The sequence below is a fragment of the Hyla sarda genome, chromosome 4 (genome assembly GCF_029499605.1).
Source record: "Hyla sarda isolate aHylSar1 chromosome 4, aHylSar1.hap1, whole genome shotgun sequence".
Lineage (NCBI taxonomy): Eukaryota > Metazoa > Chordata > Amphibia > Anura > Hylidae > Hyla > Hyla sarda.
In genome coordinates this window covers 380262732-380280369 of record NC_079192.1, presented here as the reverse complement: position 1 = coordinate 380280369, position 17638 = coordinate 380262732, and the positions used below count along the sequence as shown (strand labels likewise).

Genomic DNA, 17638 nt, shown 5'->3' with positions numbered 1-17638 from the left:
GATTAAGATTTTTTAATAGAAGCAATTTAGAAATGTTGTAACTTTCTGGAGCCAGTTGACTTGGAAAAAAATAATTGTTTTCCATTGGAGCACCCCTTTAAGTAAAAAATGGGTCCGTTCCTAAGGGGTAAGGCTAAGTTTCCACTTTTTTTTTTTTTCTGGCAGTTTTTGGATATCTGCCACTGCAGTTTTTGAGCCAAAGTCAGAAATGTATTCAAAAGGAATAGGACGTATAATGGAAGGACTTACACTTCTCCTTCCTTATGGATCCACTTCTGACTTAGGCTCAAAAACTGCAGTGGCAGATATCCAAAAACTGCCAGAAAAAAACCAAGTGGAAACTTAGCCTTAAACCTGTGTAGTAAAAGCTTGGTTTTTGATTTACTAAGCTTCTGTCATTTACATTGTGGCTGTGTCGGATGACAAGTGGGGCTGTCATGCAGTTATTTCCAGGGCTGGTTTTATCCCCAGTCCGGCCTTGACGTCGACCAGTTGCCCATAGCAACCAATCAGATCGCTTCTTTCATTTTTAACAAGGCCTCTGAAAAATGAAACAAGCCGTCTGATTTCCTTTGCACAGGTATATGAGATAGATAGATAGATAGATAGATATGAAATAGATAGATAGATATGAGATAGACAGATATGAGATAGATAGATATGAGATAGATAGATAGATATGAGATAGATAGAGAGATGATCGATAGATAGATGATAGATAGATAGATAGATAGATGATAGATAGGAGATAGATAGATATGAGATAGATAGAGAGATGATAGATAGATAGATAGATAGATGATAGATAGATATGATAGACAGATAGATATGATAGACAGATAGCTATGAGATAGATTGATATGATAGACAGATAGATGGATAGATAGATAGACAGATAGATAGATATGAGATAGATAGATATGAGATAGATATGAGATAGATAGATAGATACGAGATAGATAGATACTAGATAGAATTATGATAGATAGATACTAGATAGATATGAGATAGAATTATGATAGATAGATAGATAGATAGATAGATTAGATAGATATGAGATAGATAGATATGAGATAGATAGATAGATGATAGATAGATATGGAATAGATAGATAGATATGAGATAGATAGATATGAGATAGATAGATAGATGATAGATAGACAGATAGATATGAGACAGATAGATATGAGATAGATAGATATGATAGACAGATAGATGGATAGATAGATAGATATGAGATAGATAGATAGATATGAGATAGAATTATGATAGATAGATAGATACTAGATAGATATGAGATAGATAGAATTATGATAGATATGAGAAAGACACTATAGAGCAGTGTTTCCCAACTAGGGTACCTCCAGCTGTTGCAAAACTTCAACTCTCAACATGCCCGGACAGCCGTTGGCTGTCCAGGCATGCTGGGAGTTGTAGTTTTGCAATAACTGGAGGCACGCCAGTTGGGAAACACTGCTATAAAGAACAAGGAAAGAAAAGTCTGTATGCCGTAGGTTTGTAATGACCGCTGGAGCCCATACAGGAGAATGAATGGTTGTAGGGTGCAGTCCTCTCCTCTATGCGGCCTAATATAAAGGCTCCGTTCCAAGGCGTTTGAGTCATGAATAAACCTCCTGGATGTGATTTGCACCAGGGTCTCCAGGAAGACATCTGATGCTGAGCCAAGATCGCTGCACTGTGAATAATATTCCTTAAAAGGGTTCACAGGAGTATCAAAGAGCACGGAGGAAAGACAGCGGACTATTATATATATAAACACAATGGGCAGGGTGATGCAATAGACACGACAAAGCTGGTTTGTTACTGTAAAATATATATATTTTTTTAATTTAAATTATTTGCTTTCAGTTGAAAAAACATAAAGTTATTATTTTTTTCTTTAACCTTAAAGGGGTATTCCAGGATTTTTTTTTATTTGACTACGCTACAGTGCTATTTGACTATGCTACAGTGTCTGTACCTGTGTGTGATGGTTTTCTCACAATTCTTATGTGATTGTCACCCCAATATTTATTTTTAACAGCATACAATATGATTGCTGTCTCAGATTTTTCCCAGCTTGCAATGCGGTCGAGACCTGACTCACTAGTCAGCTGATGACAGGGAGCCTGTCTGCTTCAATGGGTGGAGAGAGCAATCTGCAACTAATGCAACAGCTGTAGGCACCCTGATTGAAGACCACAGGTCTGCAGCTCATTTATGTTTCAATGGGTGGGGTAGCTGATGTGTGGGAAGGAGGAAAATGGTATCATGGGATTTGTAGGCAAGCAAGAAAACTGAAAACAGGAAATACAAGTTCACAGAAAGCTAGCCACAGTGTTATGGTAATCTCACAGCATAGCCATTTAGCCCAAGACAAGCGCAGATCCTTCCTAAGCATGTCCATTACTGCCTGCCAGGTATGTACTAAAATCACCTTATGGTGGAGAACCCCTTTAAAGGGATAGTCCGGTGGTGAAAAACGTATCCCCTATCGTAAGGATAGGGGATAAGTTTCAGATTGCGGGGGGTCAGACCGCTGGGGCCCCCTGTGATCTCTCTGTACAGGGGCACCGGCTCGCTGGCCAGCGCGTTTTGACCACCGCAGGAAACGGTGGCCGACACGCCCCCTCAATACAACTTTATGGCAGAGCCAGAGTTTGCCGAAGGCAGCGCTCCGGCTCTGCCATAGAGTTGTATTGAGGGGGCGTGTCAGCCGCCTCTTCGTGCAGTGGTCAACACGCCCCCTTCCCGCGGGCTGTCGGGGCCCTGTACAGGAGATCGTGGGGGGGCCCCAGCAGTTGGACCCCCCGCGATCTGAAACTTATCCCCTATCCTTAGCATAGGGGATAAGTTTTTCACCACTGGACTACCCCTTTAAAGGGGTGTAGTGAGATTAGAAAAGGGGATGTTATTTTTCCAGAAACAGTGCTGTACTTGAGCTGCAATACCAGACGCAAACCCATGGGTAAGAGTGGCACTGTTTTTGGAGAAATAGCAGACAGTTCTACCACAAGCAGACCTTAGACTAAAGCATTCAGACTCTAAATATGACCAAGAAGGTTCCTATTCACTGGGGGGAGATTTATCAAAACCTGTCCAGAAGAAAAGTTGCTGAGTTGCCCATAGCAACCAATCAGATTGCTTCTTTAATTTTTTTAAAAGGCCTCTGAAAAAACTTACCTAACTGGAGACAGTACCTATGTGGGGACATTATAACCTAACTCAGGCATTTTTACCTAACTGGGGCATTACTTATGTTGGGGCATTATTTCCTAACTGGGGGCATTACCTATGTGGGGGTATGGTTACCTAACTGGAGGCATTACCTATGTGGGGGTATGGTTACCTAACTCAGGGCATTACCAATGTGGGGGTATGGTGACCTAACTGGGGGCATTACCTATGTGGGGGTATGGTTACCTAACTGGGGGCATTACCTATGTGGGGGTATGGTGACCTAACTGGGGGCATTACCTATGTGGGGGTATGGTGACCTAACTGGGGGCATTACCTATGTGGGGGTATGGTTACCTAACTGGAGGCATTACCTATGTGGGGGTATGGTTACCTAACTGGTGGCATTACCTATGTGGGGGTATGGTTACCTAACTGGGAGCATTACCTATGTGGGGGTATGGTTACCTAACTGGAGGCATTACCTATGTGGGGGTATGGTTACCTAACTGGGAGCATTACCTATGTGGGGGTATGGTTACCTAACTGAGGGCATTACCTATGTGGGGGTATGGTTACCTAACTGGGGGCATTACCTATGTGGGGGTATGGTTACCTAACTGGGGGCATTACCTATGTGGGGGTATGGTTACCTAACTGAGGGCATTACCTATGTGGGGGTATGGTTACCTAACTGGGGGCATTACCAATGTGGGGGTATGGTTACCTAACTGGGGGCATTACCTATGTGGGGGTATGGTTACCTAACTGGGGGCATTACCTATGTGGGGGTATGGTTACCTAACTGGGAGCATTACCTATGTTGGGGTATGGTTACCTAACTGGAGGCATTACCTATGTGGGGGTATGGTTACCTAACTGAGGGCATTACCTATGTGGGGGTATGGTTACCTAACTGAGGGCATTTCCTATGTGGGGGTATGGTTACCTAACTGGGAGCATTATCTATGTGGGGGTATGGTTACCTAACTGTGAGCATTACCTATGTGAGGGTATGGTTACCTAACTGAGGGCATTTCCTATGTGGGGGTATGGTTACCTAACTGAGGGCATTACCTATGTGGGGGTATGGTTACCTAACTGGGAGCATTACCTATGTTGGGGTATGGTTACCTAACTGGAGGCATTACCTATGTGGGGGTATGGTTACCTAACTGAGGGCATTACCTATGTGGGGGTATGGTTACCTAACTGAGGGCATTACCTATGTGGGGGTATGGTTACCTAACTGAGGGCATTTCCTATGTGGGGGTATGGTTACCTAACTGGGAGCATTACCTATGTGGGGGTATGGTTATCTAACTGGGGGCATTACCTATGTGAGGGTATGGTTACCTAACTGTGAGCATTACCTATGTGAGGGTATGGTTACCTAACTGGGGGCATTACCTATGTGGGGTTATGTCTACCTAACTGGGGGCATTACCTATGTGGGGGGTATGGTTACCTAACTGGGGGCATTACCTATGTGGGGGTATGGTTACCTAACTCGGGGCATTACCTATGTGGGGGCATGGTTACCTAACTGGGGGCATTACCAATGTGGGGGTATGGTGACCTAACTGGGGGCATTACCTATGTGGGGGTATGGTTACCTAACTGGGGGCATTACCTATGTGGGGGCATGGTTACCTAACTGGGGGCATTACCAATGTGGGGGTATGGTGACCTAACTGGGGGCATTACCTATGTGGGGGTATGGTGACCTAACTGGGGGCATTACCTATGTGGGGGTATGGTTACCTAACTGGAGGCATTACCTATGTGGGGGTATGGTTACCTAACTGGGGGCATTACCTATGTGGGGGTATGGTTACCTAACTGGGGGCATTACCTATGTGGGGGTATGGTTACCTAACTGGAGGCATTACCTATGTGGGGGTATGGTTACCTAACTGAGGGCATTACCTATGTGGGGGTATGGTTACCTAACTGAGGGCATTTCCTATGTGGGGGTATGGTTACCTAACTGGGAGCATTACCTATGTGGGGGTATGGTTATCTAACTGGGAGCATTACCTATGTGAGGGTATGGTTACCTAACTGAGGGCATTACCTATGTGGGGGTATGGTTACCTAACTGAGGGCATTTCCTATGTGGGGGTATGGTTACCTAACTGGGAGCATTACCTATGTGGGGGTATGGTTATCTAACTGGGGGCATTACCTATGTGAGGGTATGGTTACCTAACTGGGGGCATTATCTATGTGAGGGTATGGTTACCTAACTGGGAGCATTACCTATGTGGGGGTATGGTTATCTAACTGGGGGCATTACCTATGTGAGGGTATGGTTACCTAACTGGGGGCATTATCTATGTGAGGGTATGGTTACCTAACTGGGGGCATTACCTATGTGGGGGTATGGTTACCTAACTGAGGGGAATTACCTATGTGGGGGTATGGCTACCTAACTGGGGGCATTACCAATGTTGGGGCATTATTACCTAACTGGGGGCATTACCTGTGTGGAGGCATAATTTCCTAACTGGGGGCATAACCTATGTGGGGGCATTTTTACCTAACTGGAGCATTTCCTATTTGGGGACATTATTACCTAACTGGGGGCATTACATATGTGGGGGCATTGTTACCTAACTGGGGGCATTATTACCTAACTGAGGACATTGCCTTTGTGGGGGCATTATTACCAAATTGGGGCATTGTTACCTAACTGGGGGCATTTTTACCTAACTGGGGCATTGTTACCTAACTTAGGGCATTGCCTATGTGGGGGCATTATTACCTAACTGGGGGCATTATTACTCAACTGGGGGCATTACCCACCTGTGGGACACTACCTACCTGGGGGCATGACCTACATGGGGGAACTATCTACTGGGGTCACTATATACTGGGGGCATTACCTATCTGAGGGCACAACCTACCAGGGACCACTACCTACTGGGGGCACTACTTGGTTGGGGGGGGGGGGGGCAGGCTTAAAGCTGTGTAAGGGGCCCCAAAATTCTGATGGCTGCCCTGCTGGAGAGTAGAGGGTTTTCCTATTGGCAATGAGTTACAATAGCCAAGGTGAGAATGAATCAGAGCAACAACCAGGGTTTTAGAGGTTTCAACTGTGAGAAAATGGTGGATTCTGGAGATGTTTTTGAGGTGCAGGTGACAAGAACGTGAGAGGGACTGAATATAGGGAATGAAAGACAGACAGAGTCTAGTACAACTCCAAGACGTGAGCTTACTGGATGGGGGTTATGGTAGTGCCACACACCGAGATGGATAGATCAGCTTTGAGTAGTTTATTTGATTTCTGTTTTAGAAATATATTTAGTTTCAGATATAGGAGGACATGATGTTTGAGACAGCAGAGAGACAGTCACTGGCATTTTGGAGGAGTGTACGGGTAGAGGTATAGAGTTGGGTGGTACTGAATACCAATGGGGAAAATAGAGGGCTTAGAACTGATTAATGAGAAACCCTGACAGCAAGGGTAAGAGTATATAAACATGGGGGGAGATTTATCAAAACCTGTGCAGAGGAAGAGTGGTGCAGTTGCCCATAGCAACCAATCAGATTGCTTCTTTCATTTTCCACAGGCCTCTAAAGAGGCCTGTGGAAAATGAAAGAAGCAATCTGATTGGTTGCTATGGCCAACTGCACCACTCTTCCTCTGCACAGGTTTTGATAAATCTCCCCCCATGGAGTGCAAAATCTGTAAGAAAGCCCCACGTCTACCTTGTGCCATTCATAATACTGGTGTCTTGTTATGGGTCAGGTGTATAGATGCACCTCTGGTGACTCACTTAATGCAATAAAAACGCCCCAAAAACTGCAGTGTGTGAACCAAGCCTAATACCAGTCCCATCTTTCTGTAATAAATGAGCAGTGTCCTCTCTGCCCTCTATCCATCCCACAGAGGAGATCAATCATCCATGACCGGCCATTACTGCCAAGTGGAGCAGAAGAAGCAGCCAAAATATACATAGATACAGCATTGTGATATCGTAGAGGATTATGGGGGAGATTTATTAAAACCTGTCCAGAAGAAAAGTTGCTGAGTTGCCCATAGCAACCAATCAGATCGCTTCTTTCATTTTTCACAGGTCTCTTTAAAAATGAAAGAAGCCATCTCATTGGTTGCCATGGGCAACTGCCCCACTCTTCCTCTGCACTGTTTTTGATAAATCTCCCCCTATAAGACTACAATATAGTCTACAATATATATAAGGATTATTACAAGCATAGGAGATAGGTGATGTGCTAGGCCACTGGGATTCCCAAATACTGTATATACAGCACCTGACCAGACAGTAATAAAAGGGCGACATTTTATTCTAGAAGCACCAGTACACTTTAGGCCATGTTCACACGTTGGAATTTCCTTGCGGAATTCTGCTTGGAATTCTGCACGGAAATTCATCTGCAGCAGAGTCCCAATGAATTAAATGGGATTCTGCTGCTCTGTGCAGACGGTGGAATTTCCATGCCCATGTTTCCAGCACAGAAATTCAGATTTCCGTTTCCGCAGAAAGAATTAACCTGTTCATTCAGTCTATGAGACTGCGGTTCTGCAGTCTCAGGAATGTCCGCACGAAAATTATCCATGCGGACATTCCAAAGTGTTAACATAGCCTTAAAGGGGTGCTATGGGGGATTATTATTATTATTTTTTATGAACTGGTGCCAGAAAGTTAAACAGATTTGTAAATTACTTATAATTTAAAATCTTAACCCTTCCAGTACTTATCAGTATGCTCCAGAGGAAGTTAATTTCTTTTTAAATTTCCTTTCTGTCTGACCACAGTGCTCTCTGCTGATACCTCTGTCTATTTTAGGTACTGTCCAGATTAGAAGCAAATCCCCATAGCAAACCTATCCCGCTCTGGACAGTTCTTGACATGGACAGAGGTGTCAGCAGAGAGTACTGTGGTCATACGGAAAATAAATTCAAAAAGAAAAGAACTTTCTCTGGAGTATACAGCAGCTGATAAGTACTGGAAGGATTAAGATTTTTAAAAGGATAGGGGATAAGATGTCAGATCGCTGGGGTCCCGCCGCTGGGGACCCCCGGGATCTCGGCTGCAGCACCCACCTGGACGGCTTCCACCTCACACCGGGAACTCTGGAGGTTTCGGATCCCGACCACAATGGCGGATGAGCATAACGTCACGACTCCGCCCTGTGTGACGTCACGCCCCGACCCCTCAATGCAAGTCTATGGGAGGGGGCTTGACGGCGATCTGACATCTTATCCCCTATCCTTTGGATTGGGGATAAGATGTCTAGGGGTGCGGAGTACCTGTTTAACAATCTGGAACCAGTTGATTGAAATGAGTTTTTCATCGGAGTACCCATTTGAGCTGGCCACTTGCAAGGTTCAGCCAGTTAAAGGGGTTCTCCACTGCCCTGTCTTCCGGAGCTCCGCTCGCAGTGTCCGGAAGTTTATTACTCCGGACGCTGTGTGCGGGCTTCCGTGTTCGAGGCCGTCCCCTCGTGACATCATGCCCGCCCCCTCAACGAAAGTCTATGGGAAGTAATGAAGTTTACCATTCTCTGTTAGTTAAAAGGAGTCCACCATAACTTCAACCTGACTCCTGAACTGCCAAAACCATGAAAGTGCATAAAATAAGCCATTGTGGGAAAGTGTACGGGAAAGTGGTGGCTGGGGGGTATATTTCACCTGGTTTCCTCAGCTAGGAAGATAAAGGAAATCCAGAAGGATATATGCTGCCATAGCAGAGGATAGTCTGCCAGGGCTCTTTTGTTTAAGTTACATGGGCTGGATTTCCTGGACTGGAGGACAGGTTGGAAGTGGTAGTGCTCCAGTCCACACCCCTAGTCCACTTCGGGTTTCCCTAATCCAAGGTGTTCTCAGGTGAGGCTTCCTGTGCTGATTGATAGGGAGGAAGACTTATAGTAAATGGTTATTTGGGTTGGAGAGACTGAGATGAGAAACAGCCACAGCCAGAACTGCAGCTCAAACCTACCAGGTCTGAACCGTCCTCTATGGTAGTGCTGGGCGGTATATCGGTTCATACTGAATACCAACATTTTTGTACTGCACGATATGAATTTTAACCCATACCGCAATACCAGTTTGGCCCCTCCCCCTCGGGAATGAATGAATCAGTCCAGCGCTGTCCCCACATCGGGGAACTAATCATATGTTGCCCGCAAGCGCTGTTCTGCCCCCCAATTAATTATCAGCCTAGCGCAGTCCCCATCGGGGTAAATACTCACATGTCACCTGCATGCGCTGCCCTCCTCGTCCTCCTGGTTGTTGCGGCCGCAGGCGCTGACACTCTATACCAGTGGTCTTCAACCTGCGGACCTCCAGATGTTGCAAAACTACAACTCTCAGCATGCATGCTGGGAGTTGTAGTTTTGCAACATCTGGAGGTCCGCAGGTTGAAGACCACTGCTCTATACTGTGCGGTATCCCTATGACCGGGCTGCAAAAAATAAACAAAATAAACTTTAACTCACCTCCCGTTGGTCCGGTACCGGACTTACTCTCTTCCTGGGGACGGGAATGACAGACAGCCGTCAGCCTATCACCGGCCGCAGCGATGTTCCGCCTCGGCCGGTGATAGGCTGAGCCCACTGTCATGTAAGAAGCCGTCCAGAGCTCCATACATGACAGTGGGCTCAGCCTATCCCTGGCCGAGGCGGAACATCGCTGCGTCCGGTAATAGGCTGACGGCTGTCCGACGTTCCCGTCCCCAGCGTAAGGCCGACTAAGGAACGTGCGTTAGTTTATTTTGTTTACCTTTCGCAGCCTGGGCATAGGGATACAGCATAGGGATACTGCACAGTATAGAGTGTCAGCGCTGGTGTGAGGTGAAAAAAATCAAACTCGTGAAAACATCGGACGGACCGGCGGCCGCAACAAACAGCACGAGGAGGTCAACGCTTGCTGGTGACATGTGAGTATTTACCCCAATGGGGGCAGCGATGGCCTGATAATTAATTGGGGGGGGGGGGGGCAGAACAGCGCAGCGCTCAGCTGATTATTAATTGGGGGGGCAGAACAGTGCAGCGCTGGGCTGATAATTGGGGGGGGGGGGGCAGAACAGCGCAGCGCTCAGCTGATTATTAATTGGGGGGGCAGAACAGTGCAGCGCTGGGCTGATAATTGGGGGGGGGGCAGAACAGCGCAGCGCTCAGCTGATTATTAATTGGGGGGCAGAACAGTGCAGCGCTGGACTGATAATTGGGGGGGCAGAACAGTACAGCGCTGGGCTGATAATTGGGGGGGCAGAACAGTACAGCGCTGGGCTGATAATTGGGGGGGCAGAACAGCGCAGCGCTGATAATTGGGGGGGGGGGCAGAACAGCGCAGCGCTGATAATTAATTGGGGGGACAGAACAGCGCAGCGCTGGGCTGATAATTGGGGGGGCAGAACAGTGCAGCGCTGATAATTGGGGGCAGAACAGCGCAGCGCAGATAATTGGGGGGGCAGAACAGCGCAGCGCTGGGCTGATAATTAATTGGGGGGACAGAACAGCGCAGCGATGGGCTGATAATTGGGGGGGCAGAACAGTACAGCGCTGGGCTGATAATTGGGGGGGCAGAACAGTACAGCGCTGGGCTGATAATTGGGGGGGCAGAACAGCGCAGCGCTGATAATTGGGGAGGGGGCAGAACAGCGCAGCGCTGATAATTAATTGGGGGGACAGAACAGCGCAGCGCTGGGCTGATAATTGGGGGGGCAGAACAGTGCAGCGCTGATAATTGGGGGCAGAACAGCGCAGCGCAGATAATTGGGGGGGCAGAACAGCGCAGCGCTGGGCTGATAATTGGGGGGGTGCAGAACAGTGTAGTGCTGGGCTGATAATTAATTGGGGGGACAGAACAGCGCAGCGATGGGCTGATAATTGGGGGGGCAGAACAGCGCAGCGCTGGGCTGATAATTGGGGGCGGGGCAGAACAGCGCAGTGCTGATAATTAATTGGGGGGCAGAACAGCGCAGCGCTGGGCTGATAATTGGGGGGCAGAACAGCGCAGCTCTGATAATTTGGGGGGCAGAACAGCGCAGCTCTGATAATTTGGGGGGCAGAACAGTGTAGCGCTGGGCTGATAATTAATTGGGGGGACAGAACAGCGCAGCGATGGGCTGATAATTGGGGGGGCAGAACAGTACAGCGCTGGGCTGATAATTGGGGGGGCAGAACAGTACAGCACTGGGCTGATAATTGGGGGGGCAGAACAGCGCAGCGCAGCGCTGATAATTGGGGAGGGGGCAGAACAGCGCAGCGCTGATAATTAATTGGGGGGACAGAACAGCGCAGCGCTGGGCTGATAATTGGGGGGGCAGAACAGTGCTGCGCTGATAATTGGGGGCAGAACAGCGCAGCGCAGATAATTGGGGGGGCAGAACAGCGCAGCGCTGGGCTGATAATTGGGGGGGTGCAGAACAGTGTAGTGCTGGGCTGATAATTAATTGGGGGGACAGAACAGCGCAGCGATGGGCTGATAATTGGGGGGGCAGAACAGCGCAGCGCTGGGCTGATAATTGGGGGCGGGGCAGAACAGCGCAGTGCTGATAATTAATTGGGGGGCAGAACAGCGCAGCGCTGGGCTGATAATTGGGGGGCAGAACAGCGCAGCGCTGGGCTGATAATTGGGGGGCAGAACAGCGCAGCTCTGATAATTTGGGGGGCAGAACAGCGCAGCTCTGATAATTTGGGGGGCAGAACAGCGCAGCTCTGATAATTTGGGGGGCAGAACAGCGCAGCTCTGATAATTTGGGGGGCAGAACAGCGCAGCTCTGATAATTTGGGGGGCAGAACAGCGCAGCTCTGATAATTTGGGGGGCAGAACAGCGCAGCTCTGATAATTTGGGGGGCAGAACAGCGCAGCTCTGATAATTGGGGGTGCAGGACAGCGCGGCTCTGATAATTGGGGGTGCAGGACAGCGCGGCGCTGATAATTGGGGGGGGCAGAACAGCGCGGCGCTGATAATTGGGGGGCAGAACAGCACAGCGCTGATAATTGGGGGGCAGAACAGCGCAGCGCTGATAATTGGGGGGCAGAACAGCGCAGCGCTGATAATTGGGGGGGGGGCAGAACAGCGCAGCGCTGATAATTGGGGGGGGGGGGCAGAACAGCGCAGCGCTGATAATTGGGGGGGGGGGGGCAGAACAGCGCAGCGCTGATAATTGGGGGGGGGGGCAGAACAGCGCAGCGCTGATAATTGGGGGGGGGGGCAGAACAGCGCAGCGCTGATAATTGGGGGGGGGGGCAGAACAGCGCAGCGCTGATAATTGGGGGGGGGGGCAGAACAGCGCAGCGCTGATAATTTGGGGGGGACCAGAACAGCGCAGCACTGATAATTGCGGGGGGGGGGGGGGGGGGCAGAACAGCGCAGCACTGGGCTGATAATTGGGGGCGGGGCAGAACAGCGCAGCCCTGGACTGATAATTAATTTGGGGGGGGGGGGGAGGAGGAGGAGGAGGAAATACCGTTATATACTGTGGAACCGCCAAAAGGTAGAAAAGTACCGTGATACACACATTTGGTCATACCGCCCAGCCCTACTCTATGGACATTTTGGGAGTTTGCTCGGGGCCAGACATTAGGCCCACAGTAGGACAGTGAGGTATCCTGAGGTTTAGTTAGAGCCAGACAGGCTGAGGTTTTGTTTGCACTGTGCTTTGTGCCTAAAAATAATTTACATAAACATCCTCTTGGACCTTTGAAAGCCGCTGCCTGTGTGAATACTGTCATTGCCGACCCCGCCGTGTGAGCTGTTCCCTACACCATATATTGTTTATTTGTTAATGTTCAGGCAAAAACTATAAAAATTGTGCTAACATGACAATTCCTCAACTCACTAAAGAATCATCCCCCAGCCCACAGGAGAGGAAACCTCTAGAGCAGTGGTCTTCAACCTGCGGACCTCCAGGTGTTGCAAAACTACAACTCCCAGCATGCCCGGACAGCCAACGGCTGTCCGGGCATGCTGGGAGTTGTAGTTTTGCAACATCTGGAGGTCCGCAGGTTGAAGACCAGTGCTCTAGAGAACCAAGGCTGGACTAGAGATGAGCGAACTTACAGTAAATTCGATTCGTCACGAACTTCTCGGCTCGGCAGTTTATGATTTTCCTGCATAAATTAGTTCATCTTTCAGGTGCTCCGGTGGGCTGGAAAAGGTGGATACAGTCCTAGGAGACTCTTTCCTAGGACTGTATCCACCTTTTCCAGCCCACCGGAGCACCTGAAGGCTGAACTAATTAACGCAGGATAAGTCATCAACTGTCGAGCCGAGAAGTTCATGACGAATCGAATTTACTGTAAGTTCGCTCATCTCTACTTGTAACTTATCAGATGAAAATAAAATTCTACTTTGTACCAGATACAATAATACATTATTATTCATGTAATAGACATATACAGTAGTTGTAGATTACAGATTCATATAGGGAGAGCAGGAGGGAAATGTTTTCTTCAGATCTTCTATGAGAGAAAGAGGAGGAGATCTTATACCAGGCCCTCACAAACCTCTTCCCCCAGAACCACCTTTGCTTATCTCTGTACCACTAACCCCCCGACCTACGATGGCCCCGACATATGATAAAATCGACATACGATGGGCCATCGCATTAACTGCTATCCGACAGCGCAAAATGCTTAAGCTGCAGTCGGATAGCAGTTTAAGCATCCCTGGCAGGTTCGCTTACCTATTCCCGCTGCTCTGGGTCCACTTCGCGATCCTCCGGTGTCTTGCGCATCTTCTCCAGGGTCCGGGCCTTGCTTTCCGGCGTCGTTATTACGTCACTACGCACGCCGCGCCGGCGCAGCAGCGTAATAACGTCACCAGAAAGCGAGGCCCGGACCCTGCAGAAGATGCGCAAGACACCGGAGGATCGCGAAGAAGACACCGGAGCCCCTGGAACAGCAGCGGGAGCGGTGAAGACCTGGTGCGGAGCGGCGGGGACAGGTAAGTAGAGCTGCCTATACTTTACATTGCACGGATCCCTCAACATACGATGGATTCGACAAACGATGGGTCGTTTGGAACGAATTACCATCGTATGTTGAGGGATCACTGTATAGGTAAGGCTATAGGTGCCCCTCCTAAAGTCATGTCCACCTTTGCTTAGGGCTTCAGAGCTGGGATAGAGGGTCAAGGTACTGTCACAAAAGGCAGAAGTAGGAGAATACGCAGACTACATAGCGTTGAGGGCTCGAGTCCTGCTGGAAGGCACAGGAATGGCGTCCCTGTTACACTAGTCCTGCAGGACCGACCTCTGAATTATTCTTACCCCTCCCTCTGTCTCCTCCCCTGGCCCGGACTGCTAGATGCTGGTGATGTAGGACCTGTGATGATGTCACCATCACATGTTGGGGGCGGAGCTTAGCTGTGGAGGAGAGGAGAGACGGTGACCGAAGGACCTGTGGGATGCTGTGGAGGAGGCGGGGCTGAGTTGGAGGAGAGGTCACATGTCACCCCAGTAAGGTAATTACATGGAAGGAGATTTGTTACAGTGTGTCACCACAGTAGTAAGGTAATTACATGAGGAGGAGGTTTGTTACAGTGTGTCACCACAGTAGTAAGGTAATTACATGAGGAGGAGGTTTGTTACAGTGTGTCACCCCAGCAGTAAGGCGATTACATGAGGAGGAGGTTTGTTACAGTATGTCACCCCAGTAAGGTAATTACATGGAAGGAGGTTTGTTACAGTGTGTCACCCCGGTAGTAAGGTGATTACATGAGGAGGAGGTTTGTTACAGTGTGTCACCCCAGTAGTAAGGGTATTACATGAGGAGAAGGTTTGTTACAGTGTGTCACCCCAGTAGTAAGGAGATTACATGAGGAGGAGGTTTGTTACAGTGTGTCACCCCAGTAGTAAGGTGATTACATGAGGAGGAGGTTTGTTACAGTGTGTCACCCAAGTAGTAAGGAGATTATAGGAGGTGGAGGTTTGTTACAGTGTGTCACCCCAGTAGTAAGGAGATGATATGAGGAGGAAGTTTGTTAGTGTGTCACCCCAGTAGTAAGGAGATTACATGAGGAGGAGGTTTGTTACAGTGTGTCACCCCAATAGTAAGGATATTACATGAGGAGGAGATTTGTTAGTGTGTCACCCCAGTAGTGAGGAAATTACATGAGACTGAGGTTTGTTACAGTGTGTCACCCCAGTAGTAAGGAGATTACATGAGGAGGAGGTTTGTTACAGTGTGTCAGCCCAGTAGTAATGAGAATACATGAGGAGGAGGTTTGTTACAGTGTGTCAGCCCAGTAGTAAGGAGATTACATAAGGAGGAGGATTGTTACAGTGTGTCACCCCAGTAGTGAGGAGAGTACATAAGGAGGAGGTTTGTTACAGTGTGTCACCCCAGTAGTGAGGAGAGTACATAAGGAGGAGGTTTGTTACAGTGTGTCACCCCAGTAGTGAGGAGATTACATGAGGAGGAGGTTTGTTACAGTGTGTCACCCCAGTAGTAAGGAGATTTCATGAGGAGGGGGTTTGTTACAGTGTGTCGCCCCAGTAAGGTAATTACCTGGAAGGAGATTTGTTACAGTGTATCACTCTTATACTCCATAGGCAGCTGTATGCCTGGGCCTGTAAGAATCCTGGAACCATGCATGATGTCAAGTTTTAGCTTGGACATTATCTTTTGTTTTTTGCGCAAACTGGGTGCAGTTCTTGGGTGAGTTGGGTGAGTTCCCACACTTTTTTTCCAGGACTTGACCCCTGCTGACCACGCTCCAGTGCCACCTGTCCTCACCTTCCAGCCTGTCCCCGATTCCGAGTTTGCCTCATCCTCCGTGTACCTTGTTACTCCTCAGCAGCCTGTGTGGATGAGTCTTATCAGGAGTAGTGACCTGGGTGCTGCCTGGTGCTGCAAGTCCATCCCGCTTTGCAGCGGGCTCTGGTGAAAACCAGCGGCACCTTTAGACTCCGCTCCCTGGTACCCATGCCATCATCCACACAGGTTCAGCGGATCCACTTCACCACTGCCATTACAGTGGGACACTAACATCAGGCTTGTCCATGAGTCATAGACAAGAGATGACTCATGGACAAAGCTGCATGAGCAGACGCACCAATCCCCTCCCACCACCACAATGGATGGACACACCCCCTTCCCCTGAGAGGATTTATAACACTGTAAGCTAATGAAAAGAGGTATTTTATGTAATTAATATAGATGATAGAGGCATAACTTTTTTTTTTTTATTTCTGGGATCGGACAGGAATGTTTTAACATAATACAGGACCGTACTGTGCAATGTATTTCGGGCCTCTGAGTTAGACCCCTTTTTATTGGTGCCACATATTTAGGATATGTGGGAACTAGCTCAACTTGTGTGTATGAGGTTTTATAATAATAATAATGAATTAGTATTATTAATAATAAACACCATTAATAATATATGTATTATTATTATTATTAATTATATGTATTTATTTATTAATTATTACTACAGTGGTCCCTCAAGTTACGATATATATCGGTTCCATGATGACCATTGTATGTTGAAACCATTGTATGTTGAGACCGTAACGCTATGGAAACCTGGTAATTGGTTCTGAAGCCCCCAAAATGTCATCCAAAAATAGGAAAAAGTGAGGATTAAAGAAAAATAAATTGATAACTAATATAGATAAAGCAAATCCTTACTTATAAAAGTAAGAAATATCTGCTGGGAGCTGTAATCACTGTCTATTAGAGGACAGGAGCTTCTTCAGGGTCCTGTACAGTACACACAGGGGGAGAGTGGTGTAGTTGCCCATAGCAACCAATCAGATTGCTTCTTTCATTTTCAACAGGCCTCTTTAGAGGCCTGTGGAAAATGAAAGAAGCGATCTGATTGGTTGCTATGGGCAACTGCACCACTCTTCCTCTGCACAGGTTTTGATATATCTCCCCCACAGTGTCCTAAAAAAAAGTATAAGCCGCCCTTACGTGGTGCCCAAAGGAACTGGCACAAGTAAAGAGTAGTACAGACCTGTACTGTAGGGGGCGCTACTAGACAGGATTTCAGTGCATGTACTTCAGTAATACGGGTGTTTTACCAATGAATGCCCATTCTGATTGGTCGGTTCTTCCAGCCATTGACACTATTCACAGATCTGGACTGTCTGTAGCATTGTATGTTGAGTCTGGTTTCAAGTTACAATGGTCCAGAAAAGACCATTGTATGTTGAAACTATTGTATGTTGAGGCCATTGTAAGTTGAGGGATCACTGTATTAACAATAATGTACAGAAAAAAAAAAAAAAATAAACTGGACGTACAAGCTTCCTTTTTTTTGTGTGTTTTTGTTGCATTTTAAGGTCAGAGAAACTGTTTTCAACGGGAAAAACATTAACATTTTTTTTTTTTAATCTAATAAATTCTTGATGTGAAAAAAACAAATTGCGAATCCAAGGTTCAAAGTAATTTTTATAGATATTTTTTTTAACATGGGAACCTATGTCTGACAAATAGGAATATATGAGAAGTAGCGATGCCAACATATGCTGCAGT

The 17638-nt window shown here is 47.6% G+C and overlaps 1 protein-coding gene across 2 annotated transcripts in view; it reads left to right on the top strand.

Annotated features, from left to right (window-relative positions):
• ANXA6 (annexin A6) overlaps window positions 1-17638 on the top strand; it is a 111276-nt gene that overhangs the window by 26387 nt on the left and 67251 nt on the right. Inside the window, exon 1 of one of the 2 annotated variants that reach the window (XM_056516911.1) lies at window positions 14540-14618. The exons of the other annotated variant lie outside the window; for it this stretch is intronic. The gene's annotated coding sequence lies outside the window, so the exon portion shown is untranslated. Of the gene's footprint in view, window positions 1-14539; window positions 14619-17638 lie in introns of those variants that run through there. 2 annotated transcript variants of the gene reach the window in all.